This window comes from Mus caroli, chromosome 4 (assembly GCF_900094665.2).
Source record: "Mus caroli chromosome 4, CAROLI_EIJ_v1.1, whole genome shotgun sequence".
NCBI classification, from domain to species: Eukaryota; Metazoa; Chordata; class Mammalia; order Rodentia; family Muridae; genus Mus; species Mus caroli.
The window spans coordinates 70,683,795-70,698,049 of record NC_034573.1 but is presented as its reverse complement, the minus strand read 5'-3'; the positions used below and the strand labels follow the sequence as shown (position 1 = coordinate 70,698,049).

General features: G+C 36.7%; 1 protein-coding gene across 40 annotated transcripts in view; it reads left to right on the top strand.

The window, feature by feature from the left end:
• The window catches only part of Ptprd (protein tyrosine phosphatase receptor type D), a 2,211,569-nt gene that overhangs the window by 517,750 nt on the left and 1,679,564 nt on the right, over window positions 1–14,255 (top strand). The gene's annotated exons all lie outside the window — the stretch shown is intronic.

The following is a 14,255-nucleotide window of genomic DNA, read 5'->3' as shown; positions in this document are numbered from 1 at the left end:
CTTCTCCAGTATGTCTACTCTGCACTGAGAGAATAAATGTACAGGTTTTAAATTTGTTTAACTAGTTGCTCTCATTTCCTACATGTAGTTCCTCAATTGTGGGAAGATTAGAAATGAAAGTTAAACTATTAGCTGTACAAAATTCAATAACTCTTTGAAGAATTAAGAGTGACATGAAGTAGAGGAGCTAGGGAAATGACTGAAGGAGCTTAAAGGGTTTGCAACCCCATAGGAAGAAGAACAACAACAACAAACTGGACAACNCCCCCCCCCCTGCCAGAGATCCCAAGGACTGAAACACCAACCTAAGAGTACACATCGAGGGACCCATGGCTCCAGCTGCATATGTAGCAGAGGATGAACTTGTTGGACATCAATGGGAGAAGAGGCCCTTGGTCCTGTGAAGGACTGATGCCCCAGTGTAGGGGAATACTAGGGCAGGGTGTTGAGAGTGGGTGGGTCGTAGTTGAGCACCCTCAAAGAAGCAGGGGGAGAAAAGATGAGACAGGAGGTTTCAAGAGTGGAAACCTGGAAAGGGGATAACATTTGAAATGTAAATAAAGAAAATGCCCAATAAAATTAAAAAATAAAAAATAAATAATATTAAGGTAAAACACACATTGCTATGTAATATTGATAAAGTAAGAACTAACAATACAAACTTAAGCTATAAAAGTAATCACGAAGAAGAACTAAAATTTGAAACAGAAGTGATTTCTCGGGCAATCTAAAAATGGAAGTGATGGAGCAAGTGATTATGGTTTTTCATGAGAAGCCTTTGTGATTAGTTATTTCTTCAATTTGTATGCATGCACAATTTGGGGGACACTTACAAAATATACACCACAAAAAGGAGGATAGATATGTCTATGTAAATGTCTAAAATTGTAAAATATATGATTATTTGTTCATTTTGACTATCATCTTTTAATAAATGTAAAGTTAAAAAAAAGAAGCAAATCCCCCATCAATGTTGATGGCTTTGAGCAGTGTCTGTATAATTGCTGATCATAGGATGTTAGCATATATATGTAAATAGTATCTATCTATCTATCTATATATATGTGTGTGTGTGTGTATATATATATATATATATATATATATATATACACAGATTGTTCTTAAATTCTCTAATCTTCAGTATTACCCCCCAAGCACTGGATATATAATAGATATATAGATATATATAATAGATATATATATAGATATAATAGATATATATAGCAGATATATATATCTATTATAGGTGTTAAAAGACCACTTTAACTTAATATCAAAATTTGGTTCTGAAAGAACATGAAAACATTAAATGAGAACATACTGTCTGCGCATTCTTTTCTCATAAAGAACATCCTCCATTCTTCAGTTCATCAAATTCTTCCAAGCTATCAATCATGAAAAGCTTAAGATACTACTCTGTTCACACAGAAGTTTCAGGCGCACAGACAGTACCAGTTAGCACACAGATTACTTAGAATGTCGTGGAGCCTTCCTCCTCCCTGGCTCCATTTTGTTTCTCCCTACCTATCTTCCTTATTTCCCCTTTTATTTTTCTATCATGATCATGCAATAATTATTCTGTCTAAATAGCTATCAAATATTGGCAGTACTGTGAACATTTCAGCTATTTAAATATTCTCAGACTAGAGAATCTGGCAGAAATGAGAAAGAGGACAACAGACACTAATGATCAAGTTGGAGGTGTTATCAGGGCAGTAAGGGGAGCCGATATGTTCTGTCATCATACTTCAATCCATTGAACATTCAGCAGAGTTTCAAGTAGCTCAGTTAAGTTCTTGCAATTGCAGTGAGTGAAGCTTTGACAGTGTGCTCTGATATAGTTGTCCAAACCTTACAAGAACAAGATCATTTGATTCCAGGTGATATCTGTTTGGTGAATAGTGAATACAAGAATAGCACCAATTACTACTGTTTTATGTGCATTTCATGCCCATGACGGTAGTTGAATTGTACTTTTCTGGCTTAGGTAGTATTACTCAAACACATACTATCACATAAAAATTTGAAATTATTAATAAAATTTTAGAAAATCACTCACTTGAAAAATCTTTTAAAAATCAACTGAACCCAATATTGTGTTTTATATATCCTGATCCCTCAAGCATGACAAAAGAAACAGAGGGAAAACTTAACAAATCTAACAGAATGACCTCTTTTACCATTAAAGCACCCTTTATTTCCACAACTATATGCAAGTGTCATAAATCCTATCTGACACTCATCTCCAGGTAGATGTGGGTTCTTTGTTTGCAGACTTCAGTATTAGATATTAGTCTCTACAGAGATCAGTCGCTATGTAGATTGACTAGTTGGCGCAAATCATTAAATACATTGTGATCTGGATCTTGCTTCTCATTAACTTCATTGCAGGCTTATTTTTGATATGCTTAACCATTCCCTAATGGCCCTTGCCTTCCTTTTTAAAAAAATGGAATACAATACATTTTACTCCTTACAGAATCCCACCCTGACCTGTGAGAGTTCCTTAAATCTTGATTGTGATCATCTTAACCATTTAAGATATGCTAATCAATAAATGATGTAAAATATCCCTCATTTGGGATGCATCTGATGATTTTATTGTGGTTAGAAAGGGTTATGAATTTTTAGAAAATTCACAGGAGTCTCTTGTATCAGTTGTCTCTAGAGTACATAATACAAACAATAATGGGTGATATTATACTTGACTATTTTTGAGAGGATTTTTAGATGACTCCAATGCAAAGATTCCCTGCCCCATTTCCCATGTTTTACTATTGATGAAGAAAATAGTTTGCATACCTCATGTGTAATGAGGGCATTTATTTGTCATTATATTAAAATAAAATTTATTAACATTATTTGAGAAATTATCATGAGAATTTTGTCTCTTTTCCTATACTGCTATATTTACTTGGTTAGGCTGGATGTTAAATGCATTTCTTGCAACTAAGTTGTTGATTCTATGCCTAATCTGCTAATAGAACAGGGGGCTATAGATAAATATACCACGTTCTTGAGATTCTTACAGCCATTTTCTGTGTGTCCTCACCTGAAACTTCACTAACATTATATAGACTTCATTCTTTATTTTACCATGAGGTCATGTGGATTGCTGACATCACATAATCCTCTCTCCAAATAATACTCTTCAGTAAAAGTTAGATAAAACCCACTTCCTTATACAAATCTTGCAAAGCTAGTTCTTTAATATACACCAACTCAGGAACCAAACTTCTCAATCAAGGGTCAAGATTCATATGGACCTCCTGATATCTTTAGTTTTAGATAATACAATTTTTTTTATAATTACCTTCACAGACATACAGTGACCCCAATTCCCCTCATTGAGATTCTTTTCATAGATTTTTGAAGCATGTTTTTATGTAAGTTTCTGTGATGATACAAATTTGATAAATACAATCTGTTGTAATACTTTGTGAAGCCTCATAGAAAACTACCAAAGTGCTTTTCAAAATGTGAATAACATATTAAAATTCTACTAGGTTTAAATATTTATGCATGTTAATTATTGGTATTTTCAGATATTTATGTTTAAGCTCCTCTGGTTTCGGTGAAATGATGACCAATAATGACTTTAGTTTGTCTTGTTACAATAAAAATGGTAATCATATCATCATGTTCTTGTTTTCTACCTCTCTATCTTCCTAGTCATGCCCCTTCGGATGTTTAGTTGTTTATCAAGGGTTTTGTTTGTTTGTTTGTTTGTTTTTGTACTGTTGAGCTTTAAAACTCTTCATGTATTTTAAATATATATCATTTGTGTGATGACAATATTTCCCCCATATTATTTCTGTCGCCATCCTCCTGAGTGTCTTTCACAGACCATAATAGGTTAATTTATATCAAAATCACTTCACTGCATTTCCATACAATTTTGTGTTATACCCAAATCATATTTTCTAAGTTCTATACACCTTTCTCCAACTGAGGTGTTTGCTTTTATTTCAAACATAACACGACTATATTATTTTATTCCATTGCTGAACTCTATTTTGTTACATTGATGTATTTGTATTATCTTACCAATAACCCACTGACATGAACATTACGGTGTTGTTTCCTCCTCAGTAAGATAGGTTAACCCATTCAAATTCATTCTTGTATAATATTATTTTAGCTATGACATTCTCTCCCCCCACCTCTTTCTCCCTCTCTCCCACCCTTTCTCCCTCCCCCCGCCTCTTCATGAGCATGTGTTCAAATGACTTCTGTGGGACTAATGTGGAGACTAGAGGTCAAACAGAGTATAATTTTTGAAGGGCTATAAAGTTTACTTTTTAAGACCATGTCTCTCACCAGGATGTAGTACTCTCAGATTAGTATAGGTATTTCAGAGTTCCACTAGGCTCAGCCCCCGTAGTCTTATTATTAAAGAACTAAAATAATACTCTTATTGGTATTGTTTTCTGTCATCTCTTTCCTACACATCATACCATATTTTATCTGCAATATTACACTGATGCTAATCCCAATTTAAAGTACAATATATAATAAATTTTCTGGAATAAGTGGTATATATAATGATTTTAGAAAATGTAGGATTTTGTTTCCTTGACCTTTTCAAAATTTAAATTATTTTTACATAAATAAATACTGATAAGAAAATGAAGTGCTTGAGAGCTATAGAGGAGAAATGAACAAAATTGTTAAGAGAAGTGAACAAATAGAACAAAGAATTATGCAGTAGATTTAAATTAGGAAAATTACATGTCAAATGCCACTCACCTTCCTGATCGATCCTTCATGAAGTCTCTCCCTCCCATCTCTCCTCCTGTTCTCTTCTGAGAAGGTGCGACCTTCCCTCCTTATCCCCCCACCCTGTCACATCAAGTCTCTTCCAGATTAGTCACATCCTTTCCCACAAGGCCCAGCAAGACAACCATGAAGAGTGAGTAGCTTGTCTATTATATAAGTACCAGGAACCTCTGTCCAGCCTGTGTATGTTCTTTGTATGATGGTTCTGATTTTGAGAGCTCCAGGGTTCAGGTTTGTTACCTCTGTTGGTCTTCCTGTAGGTTGTTACCATCTACTCCTGTGGCTTCAGTCCTTCCCCCAATTCTTTCATAAGTGTCTCTGACTTCCATCGAATGTTTGGCTTGGGTATCTGCTTCTGTCCTGACATTCCCCTACATTGGGGCATCTAGCCTTCTCATGACCACGAGCCTCTCCTCCCGTTGATGTCCAACAAAGCCATCCTCTGCTACATATGCAGTTGGAGCCCTGGATCTCTCCATATGTACTCTTTGGTTGGTGGTTTAGTCCTTGGGAGCTCTGGGGAGCGGGGGGAACTGGTTGGTTCATATTGTTGTTCCTCCCATGGAGCTGCAAACCCCAACAGTTCCTTATGTCCTTTCTCTAGCTCCTCCACTGGGGACCTTGTGATCCTTCTAATGGTTGGCTGAGAGCATCTACCTCTGTATTTGTCAGGTACTAGCAGAGCCTCTCAGGAGACAGCTATATCAGGCTCCTGTCAGCAGGCACTTGCTTCCCTTGTTAACTATGATTCAAGCATCCTTGTTTGAGCCTTCCTTCTGGTTTAACTTCTTTGGGTCAGTGAGGTATATCATGAGTATCCTGTACTATATGGCTAATATCCACTTATCTTTGAGTACACTACTACGGGGCACCTACCTCAGTTAGGGTTTTACTTCTGTGAGCAGACACCATGATCAAGGCAACTTTTATAAGGACAACATTTAATTGTTGCTGGCTTGCAGATTCAGTGCTTCAGTCCATTATCATCAAGGTTGCAATATAGAAGCTTTTAGGCAGTCATGGTTCAAGAGAAGCTGAGTGTTCTGCATCTTCATCTGAAGACTGCTTGCAGAAAACTCCCAGGCAGCTAGGACTAGGGTTAAAGCCAAGCCCACAGTGACATACCTACTCCATCAAAGCCACATCTGTTCCAACAAGGTCATACCTCCAAATAGTGTCATTCTCCTGACTAAAGTTATATAAGACATCAAAGCACCCTATGTATATATTACACTTACAGATAAAATTTCATTTTTATTAGGCAAAGCAATCCCACTTTGTTGTTTTACATTCCTAAACTTCAGATCAAAAGTTTTGTTTACTAGCTCTTGATTACACCCAGAATTGTATACTTGAACAAATGATAAGACACATAGTGAGACATTTTCTACTGGTTTACTAGAGTATCATTCATGAGACATGAGACAATTGCAATTTAGGAATTTTTATACATACACCTAATGCCATTTACATATATTTTCTTCATTTACACAATAAAGGTTATCAAATGATAAATTTAATGTATAAAAATGAAACCAACAAGGGAGATAAATTTATCAGCTTATATAATTCCTCAAGAAATTTCACAGTTGTCAAGAAATATTATTTTCATTTCTTGATGATTCTGGTTTCATTTGGGGTATTACTGAAACAGAATTATTATCTGCTACACACATACTATTCATTTTCCTAATTGTAAACTTTCCTCATGAGGGTAATATGTAAAGTCACAGTGCATGGTTAGGTATAATGCCTGCAAGATTCACACCTTATAATTCTGAATATGCTTTTATGAGAAAATGGAAAATATGATTCCCTCAAAAGAAATTCTGGGAGCATCTCCACTACAGCTATCCACATCTGACAAATCGTGAAGGAATTGGAAAGGTATGTGGAGGGGCCAATCCAACTCCAATTGAGAGTCTGGCAAGATAGTACAACCCATACCAGTCAGGGCCTAATGTTCATGGCATGAGTCCTGCATGTACTAACATTCTGTAATTGTAATTGTGTGTCACAAAGCAGGTGTCTCCTTGCTGGCACATTGCTTACTGTGAGGTTCCTGTGACCTTGTCTTCTTACAGTGTAATTTTCTTTCCAGCACATTCCCATCACTAGGCTACTAGCACTTGGGAGTCTAAGTAAATGTTTTATCTCCCTGCTATCTCACATTAATGGAGGTGAAAAACTGCCACATGCCTAAAAAGAACAATGAAACCCATGTTACAAAGGCGCTGTGGGGCATGGAACAAAACCAAGCTGTCAAATGGACAGGACTGAATGAAAATGGCAGCATGAGCAGGACAAAGAAAAATGTTTTGATGGTTGTAAAAGTATTGTAATGGGAAACAAACTGATTAGTAGGAATAAGGTGAAGATGGATATGAAATAAGACTAAAGGTAGACCAGAGATTTGATAAATAACACATTATTTCTACCATTCTTCTTTATGGATATGCTGGGTATGTCAAATAGGTCAAATGCATGTTGCATAAAGTGTGAAATGGGAGCTCATGCCGGATCACATTCTCCTTACAATCCCATGTTCCATGCTGTTTCTACTGTTGCTGGCCTTTCAACTTGCTCCAGCTCGGTAACAAAAATGTTATTCAACACTGTCAGAAATGACAGGCACAGAGTTAGTGTGTTCATTACCAGATTTGAACTTCCCATTGGATTTCAAGTACTGACCTAGAGAATGTGAATAAAGGGGGAAAATACCATAGTTTTGCATGTCAAAGCCTCTTTATTCTGCTCTCAGAGCTGAAGCAAGTCCATCACCTCTGATACACTCTCATATTATCAAATGAAATTCAAATGCTGGGATTGAAAATTGTAGACTGTGTGGAAGAACAATTCAAAGCAGTAAAAGAATGCTATACCAGTTCCACATTCAAATTTTATTATGTAATTTATAAAATTAATTTTACAAAATCATAAATTTACAAAGTTCAAAATATACTATCTTTGCTGTTATTTGCTTTGAAGGTAGTCAGAATGAGTGTGTACCTTATTCTTTGATGTTTATAAATCAAAGTCAAGAAAGGTAGTGATTTCCCATTATTTCCCCGCACTTAGTCAGAAAGTAAATTGTATATTAGTTCATATTCTTTATCTAATGTGTTTTCTTCTGCATTGGATTGGGTTTCCAATAAAGGAGAAATGGATCTATAAATTGACTATGTTTCTGGGAATTGCTGCTAGTCCATGGGATAATTGAATTAGTTCCTTGTTTCCAGTGTTGAATGACCTAGAGCAAAGGGATCCAGGGCAGCATCTGAGGGGAACAAGAGTAGCTCACTGGGTAAGCGACTTGTGAGTGCTTGCTTCAGAAGCTTGGAGACAGCAGCTCAAAGCCAACATGCATATGTCAAAGTGTGGACACTGTGCCCCTTCTTAGAATTGGGAACAAAACACCCATGGAAAGAGTTACAGAGATAAAGTTTGGAGCTGTGACGAAAGGATGGACCATCTAAAGACTGCCATATCCAGGGATCCATCCCATAATCAGCTTCCAAACGCTGACAGCATTGCATACACTAGCAAGATTTTGCTGAAAGGACTCAGATATTGCTGTCTCTTTCGAGACAATGCCTGGGCCTAGCAAACACAGAAGTGGACGCTCACAGTCAGCTATTGAATGGATCACAGGGCCCCCAATGGAGGAGCTAGAGAAAGTACCCAAGGAGTTGAAAGGAACTGCAACCCTGTGGGTGGAACAACATTATGAACTAACCAGTACCCCAGAGCTCTTGTCTCTAGCTGCATATGTATCAAAAGATGGCCTAGTAGGTCATCATTGGAAAGAGAGGCCCATGGGACTTGCAAACTTTGTGTGCCCCAGTACAGGGGATTGCCAGGGCCAAAATGTGGGAGTGAGTGGGTAGGGGAGTGGGGGGAGAGTGTATTGGGGGCTTTTTGGATAGCATTGGAAATGTAAATGAGGAAAATACCTAATTAAAAAAAATAATTCAAAAAAAAAAAAAAAAAAAGAAAGAAAGTTAAGCATTGTTTTACATGTCTTAACCTACTGCTGTGTAAGTTTGAGTCAGAAGAATTTCCACAGCATAATAGCTACCAGACTAACCCCAGGTTCCTTGGGATTAATTTAAAGTTAATAAAGTAGAAATTGAAAGCACAGCACACCTTAGGTCATCTTCTAGCTTCCATGTACACATACCTATAACACATGTAAATCATACACATAAGACACATGTTCATGTGCACATATACTCACACAACAAAAAAATAAATAAAAGCAAAATTAAGTCTGAAATATGGAAGGAGAGTCTGAATTAGGATCGAGTTTTACAGTAGAACCATCAAATCTCAGCAAGCATCACTTCTTAACGCGAGGTTCAGTGCTGTCCGGTTGATGGTTTGAATTGGTCATAACATAAGCATGTACGTCAAGGAAATTGGAATACTATATGCAGAAATAGTTTTTAAATATTAGTGGGTCATCATTTCATCTATGAAAGTAGCGGTGTCAGCGTTAGAGGTAGGAAGTGAAAAGGACTCATTTTGAATTTAACTATAACATATAGTAGCATCTGTGGTATAACTGGCTCTGCTTTGAATTTATCTTCCACAATATAGTGAATTAATATTACCTTCTTGTATGTCAGCATTTTACAATCACATGTTTAAGTTCTGATGTAAAACTGTGAACTTTGCCTACTCTTACCCTTTTGTTTCTAATTTTCTACATGAGTGAAGCTTTGTTCACATTAGTCTGTGGAAGATGTGTGACATTAAAAAAACAGTTTACAAGCCAGATTTTTTTTTTAAATTAGGTTCTCCAGAAACAGGTATTATTGTAATTCTAGCCATTTCCTGCTACTACACAATACAATGGTATAGAAAAACCAGCTAAGAGAGTGCTATTTTTGCCAAATTGAAGTAACAGGAGGTAAATGGTACTGCTCCCCTCCTAAGAAACCATAGATTTATAAATTGTTGGAAACACAGGGTTTTGCTATTTTTTTGTTTGTTTCCTATGATTTGCAGTGCCAAGCTCTGCAGTCCTAATTTTATCCTGGGGCATCCATTCAATACTTGCTTGGAGAGAATAGTGCCACCAACTGAGTCCTCATAAGCACTGCCAAGCATCCAAGCTTCTTTTGCTTGTTTGGAGAAGAATATCCTGCAAAGTATAGCTATGATGCCCCAGTAAAGATTCTATTAAGAGGACGGCCATCTTTACACAGACATGGAATATAGGAGTGGAATTTTCATAAATTTAGGTGTTTTACTTGGCCATTTAGAAACACAATGAAAATTATAAAACATAAATACTAAGAAATCTTAAGGCCTGCAGAAGGCCATAGTATTTATATCAAAACCAGCAGCAGCTTGTAGATAAAAGCATGCAACAAAACAACAAAATGGTGAAAACTTGGACTTGATTAGTGAAAATGTCAAATAGGTTTGTGTGAAGTTGTGGATGACTCTGGCTCAGGAAATTTTGGTGACTGGATTGGTTGTTCAGAAACAAATCACTGAAGGGATGTAGAGGAAAGCAATTGCATGTCAGGGCAGTAAAGAACCAGCCTTTCCTGGGAAGTTTTAAATGCGTCATGGTTTCACTTAGAAAAGTACAGTGCTGAGTTATCTCAAATTAACTGCACATCCTGATCTTCTGCATAATAAACATGTCACAATTAGACATGCCAGTAACCTGTACACATTTTTTAAAGAGTGCTAATAAAATATAGGTACCTCTTCATAGAAGGAAATATGTTTGTGCATCCAGATGTCACTGTAGTAGATGCTCAATTAATCTTGATTATTTTGCATGTGCAAGCAAAATATTCCTATTAGACAATGGTCTTGATTCTGCACTTGTGCTGGTAACAAAATATTCTTCCAGGGTGTCAACAATATTATCAGTTGCCTTCCAAAACTGTAACTCACAAAATTAAGAGAAATGCCAAGTATCCCTTTAATACACTATTCACCTCACTGAGAACAGCATTTCTCTCTTACGTTTCAAGAGAAATGATATTTTTGCTTGGAGAATTACCAACAAGAAACTTGAATATTTGGATGGTGACACTGTAGGCTCTGTAGGCTCCAAAGAAGAAAAGTGAGGAAATTCTGCTTTAGCTTTCCCCTATGCTCACCCCAAACAAATACTAAGAAGTGTAATATTCTTCAATGGAAGTTTGTTTTCTTACTTCTTAATTTCCTTAATTTCTTGACGACTTACAAATGATTTCCTTTTCAACTCTTCTAGTAAACCATTTAAAACGATTTCCAGATTATTTTGTATCTCAGTTTTGTAATCCATGCAGTCCTTTCAGCTTTCTCATGTCCGTGTAGTTATTAGCAGGTTACTTCATAACTGTAGAACTCTTCAAACCCTGGAACATAAGGGACATACATATATAAAACTAAAAGTAAGATTTTTAGCTGGAGATGTGGCTCACCAGTGGAGCTTTGACATATTAGGGAGGAGGCTCAGGGTTCCATCATAAGCACCAAGAACAGGGGAAGGTTTTTTTGTTTGTTTGTTTGCTTGCTTTTGTTTTTTATATTTACAGTAAAAATGGTAAAGAATTATGACAAGAATCAAATGGCCTGCCTGGTGGTACAGACAAAGAAAGCAGACTCTGTGCTGGAAAAGCCTAATGGATTTCTTGCTTCAAAGAGGAAAAGTGAAACCATCTGCCCTTGACAAAGCTTCATGTTATTTAGTGAATTTTATTTTCTTTCTTTTTTTTGGACAAAAATTCTGTGTTATATATGACTGGTAGACAATGACAGAAAGCAACCACGGGTCCAACTAACTATGTGCAACTCTGCACCAGCTATCATGGATTAGGGCTGTGTCTTCAAGCATGAAGTGTGAGCAAACTAGAAAATGATGAGTCTCTGAATCGCTGCAAAGCATTTTAAATATACATACCCAAGTCACAGCAGAATGATGGGCAAAATAACTCATTTGAAAATTCCCAGAAACAGTGCAGTATTCCAGAAAAGTCTCATCTCTTCATGCATTGTGATATAATTGTTTTCATACTCAATTGGAAGGATTTATTTTTTATTTTTTTGGGGGGGTTGTTGTTTTTTTTTTTTGATCCTTAGTTAAATATTACAATTCAGGTCATCTCCTGGGTTCATAAACTGTAATGTGGAAGATAATCCACGGTGGACCTTTGACTTCAGGTTAACATATTAAATCTGAAAACAATAAATGCTAGACAGAGAAAAGAGGAATGCTTGTATTTTGATTAAATTATAAATAAAAAAATGAAAATTGAAAGGTGACTTCAGTCGGTTTTGGAGTCATTTTATTTCTCTGTTCTATGGGGCCTCTAGAGCCAAGGCATCCTTCCTTACCCACAGATCAAAGTCTCACCCAACCATCATTAGAGAATCTGAGACTCACATTTGGACAATGTGCAGAGAATGAGATTTTGGAGGTCTCAGGCCTAAATTGGATGTCTTCCTCAAATCCTACTCCTTAAGACTCAGGGGACATGCTGAAGTGGGGCAGAAAGATTGTAAGGGGCAGAAGGGATGGATGACCCCCAAAACACAGACAAACACGTGAACTCACAAAGACTGTGACAAGAATAGGGCCAGTCAGGTTCACAGCAACAAGAGGAGGAAGTAGACAAAAACTCCCATCACTAACCAAGATGCTATCCAAAACTGAAAGTTACTTGCAAAATAAAATTTCATTTTCTCCAATGAAATCTTACTGGGCATGCAAACCATACTTAAGAACCGGTCCCATGTCAAGCAAAAGATGGATGACACAAAAAGAACTCAATAATTTTGGGGGGCATTTAAAATTTCTGCTTTTTCTTTGTGTATTATGTTTTATATGTATTACCACACACTCACTCCTACCTCACATATCCCCCAGCATTTGCCTTCCCTGGCACATCCAGTCTCTACATGATTAGCTGAATCTTCTCCCACTGAGGCCAGACAAGGCAATTCTGTGTTGCATATATGTTGGGGGCCTTGTACCAGCCCTTGTATGTTCTTTGGTTAGTGGCTTAGTCTCTGGGAGCTCTGAGGGGTCTGAGTTTGTTCATATTGTTGTTCTTCCTATGGGTTCTCAATCTGCTCCAGCTCCTTCAGTCTTTCCCATAATTCTTCAATATGGGTACTTGACCTCAATCCAGTGGTTGACTGTAAGTTTCTGCATGTGTCTCAGTCAGCTGCTGGTCAAGCCTCTGAAAGGACAGCCATGCTAGATTCCTGTCTACAAGTACAACATGGCAAAATGGTAATTAATAATGTCAGGGTTTATTGCCTGCACATTGGGCCAGTCACTGGAATGTTTTTTCTTCAGTCTCTGCTCCATTGAGTAATAGGACTACCCATCCATCTTCAAAATTTTTGACCCAGAATAGTTCCTGTCTAAAGGAAATTCAGGGACTGTTTTTTTTTGTTGTTGTTGTTTATTTATTTGTTTGTTTGTTTTTGTTGAGGAGGGAGAGAGGGGTGAATTAGAGTTATATTGGTGGGTATCAGGAAAATTTAGAAGAAAATGGTGAAGGAGTAACCATTATCTAAATATGTTGCATGAAACAATAATTCACAATAAGAAAAAATAGATGACTTGAGTAAGGGGAAAGTATGGAATTATTTTAAGTTAAGAAAAAATCCTGAGGAAAAAATAGCCATAAAGTTTGTGACAGTTAGGAGAGCACATTTGTGGTGTTTCTATCACAACTGTGAGGGAAGCTTTCATTCATAATATCAAAGCTGAAGATTCTACATTTCCTCTGATACTGCTTCATCTAACGGTTTATTGGCACTCACTTATTCTCTTGACTAGATGCTGTTTCTACATTATAAGAAATATGACATAATTTTCAACCAACTTCAAGTATCAATATCTGGTAACTTTGAAATATGAAAGCTACACGTCTTATAGATAAGACTTTAATTTTCAGGTATGTGTAATTAGGTGCAAGAATACACCTAATTGTTTTATTGTATAGAGAACTGTTGGATCAAGGATATAGACAGAGTACAGCATTCAGGTTTTAAAGCAGCGAGAGAAAAATGCTTTACAGTTGTTTCTGAGCCATCAGTATTCAGCTCAGTAACTTTATTCCTTAATTGTGCAGTAAAAGAAATGCAGGCTGTCTTTATGAAGGCTGGAAGAAGTCTTTCCTATGTTTAAATTATGCTAGGCAAAGTGCATTAGGCATGTCAGTGCCTTCTGTTATTTATTTTTATATTTTATTGCTCCCAGGGTATGGTATTTTATGAAGCAGAATTTATAATTTACTTTTTAAAAAATTTTTCGCACATGATCTTTAATTCTTTTTTATTTAATTGGGTATTTATTTCATTTACATTTCCAATCCTATCCCAAAAGTCCCCCACACGCTCCCCCACCCACTCCCCCACCCATTGCATACACTAGCAAGATTTTGCTGAAAGGACCCAGATATAGCTGTCTCTTGTGAGACTATGCCAGGGCCTAGCAAACACAGAAGTGGATG